Source organism: Mus pahari, chromosome 6 (genome assembly GCF_900095145.1).
Source record: "Mus pahari chromosome 6, PAHARI_EIJ_v1.1, whole genome shotgun sequence".
Classification (NCBI taxonomy): domain Eukaryota; kingdom Metazoa; phylum Chordata; class Mammalia; order Rodentia; family Muridae; genus Mus; species Mus pahari.
Genome location: NC_034595.1, coordinates 66,644,079 through 66,646,466, shown reverse-complemented (window position 1 = coordinate 66,646,466; position 2,388 = coordinate 66,644,079).

Below are 2,388 nucleotides of genomic sequence, written 5' to 3'. Positions count from 1 at the left end.
TTAAGAGTAGAAGCAGAATTAACAGTGACCCAGTGATTGCTGACAACATTGGTCAGCCAGCCTCCTTAACAAGAGACACATGAACTCAGGTTGGGATTTCTTTTACTTTTATGGTGGTGGGCGTCGTCAGCTGCACCGAGTAGGGTCCTTTCCACCTTGGCTCCTAGGTTCCCTGCTCGATGTCTTTTCACAGAGTCTCTTACTTTAAACTGATGTGGCACCTGTGTCCCGGACCTCCTTTTTTACAATTTTATGAGCCTGTCACATAGATGGGCGGAAGCGCCCCATACATCAGTTTAAAAGGAGTCAACCCAAAAGTCCCATTGGGTGTTTTGGACTCTAAATAAAGCGTAAGGGAGAAGGGCTGTCCAATCTTTCCTGCTGGTTTCTAAAGCTAATTTAGTCAAGGTCTCCTTTAATGTCCTGTTTATTCTTTCTACCTGTCCTGAGCTCTGGGGCTGATATGCACAATGTAATTTTTAATTTATCCCCTGCTGTCTGGCCAATTCCTGACTTACCTGGGAGATGAAGGCAGGACAGGACCATTGTCTGTTTCTATTACCTTGGGTACCCCAAAACGAGGAAGAATTTCTTCAAGTATCTTCTTGGCCACCACATTAGCTGTCTATCTCTTGGTGGGGAATGCCTCGACCCACCCTGAAAAGTTGTCTATAAAGACTAAAAGATATTTATTTCCGTACCAGGCTGGTTTCCCTGTAGGTCTCAGGTCTGTCTCTTTACAAGCACCTTTCTGGCAGAAGTCAAGAGTCCACACTGTCTGTAGATTGCCCCATGGTCATGGGACATAGTAAAGGCATATCAGCTGTCTGTGTAAATGTTAATGGCCTTTTCTTTTGTCAGTCTTAAAGCCTGGGTTAGAGCGATGAGCTCTGCTCTCCATGTTGACATCTCCTCAGGCAGACTGCTGGCCGGACTTTTTATCTGCTACCGCTGCCCCTGCTCTGCACTTACCATTCACCACGAAGCTGCTTTCAAAGCTGCTTTCATCAGTGAATCAGGTCACTGCTCCTGGCCACGGTTGGTCTGTGAGGTGTGGCTGAATTCCAGTTTTTTGTATGGGGGAGGGGTTCGCCAGCTTCAGGCAGTAAGGTAGCAGGGGGAGCGAAGGTCACTCGCTCCGTTAGCAGCAAACTCTGACAGTGAGTCAGTTGGGCGTTGGTCATCCAGTGGTCAGGGGCCTGCCTGATAACACTCTTGAGCAAGTGTAGGGCCACCACGGTGATGCTCTGCCCCGTCTTCAGCTTATCAGCATCTTTTACCAACACAGCTGTAGTCACTATCGATCGTTGGCAGGGAGACCACTTACTAGCCACAGAGTGCAGTTTCTTTGATAGGTACTTTACTTAATGGTGTTCAAAGCACTGAAAATTCTGCGCCTGTGTCGACCAGGAAGTCTACGGGGGTTTTCCCCACTTTTAATGTATCTTTAGGCTCAGGGAGAGGGGCTGAGCCCCGTCTCCCCTCCCTCGTCTTTATCTTCTTTGAGAGACAGCACCTTTACCCCCTGTTTTAATTAGGGCATTCACGGGCCCAGTGGCCAGTATCCTTGTAGTACACACATTGGTCTCTTTTTAGGTGTGGTCTGTCTCCTCTGGGTCTTCTCAGCCCTTGCCATTTTTTGTCTCCCAGGTCCCCTAGCTGTCTAGCCCTACTTTCTTTGTCCCTATCTATCGCTGTGGCCAAAACGAGTCAGATCTTTTTTCTGTCTTTTGTCCCTCCTGTCTCCATCTTTTTTCCTCTCTCTTTTCTCTTTCCAGTTTTCCTAACCACATCCCTTATAGAATAATCCTGCAATCCCTCAATCTGCTGCAAACTTTCTCCTAATGTCAGGGGTCTACTAATCACTGAGGCCTACTGCCCCTCAGACATAAGGTCAAATGGGGTGCATCTCCTGTAAGCCTCCCCAAAAAGACCGAGGAGGGCTCAGTTGTCCCCTGCATAATTTCTCTTACCTTAGCCAAATTTATAGGCCTGCGAACAGCGCCTCTCAGCCCCGCTACTAGAACCCTGCGGTAGTTGGGCAGCCGTTCCCTACCTTGTGCCGTGTTATAATCCAAAGAGGGGGTTAGAGGGAACCCTTTATCTATTTTGGTCGACGTCTGAACAGGGTGTCCACCACCATCCCAGACATTTTTCCAGGCTTCTTGGAGGACTCTCTCTCTCTCCTCCATGGTAAATAGGGTCTGCAAAAGCTACTGAGAGTCATCAAGTCAGCTGATGTGAATACATCAGCAATTTGACCAGGCCTGTTAGTCCTGTGGGGTTCTTTGAAAAAGGAGGGTGCTTAACTTTAAATTGTTCTGGTCGGCCGGGGAGCTAGAGTGGCTCCCCGCCAGCTCCTTGGTTCTGCTGAGGGGCCTCCTGCCT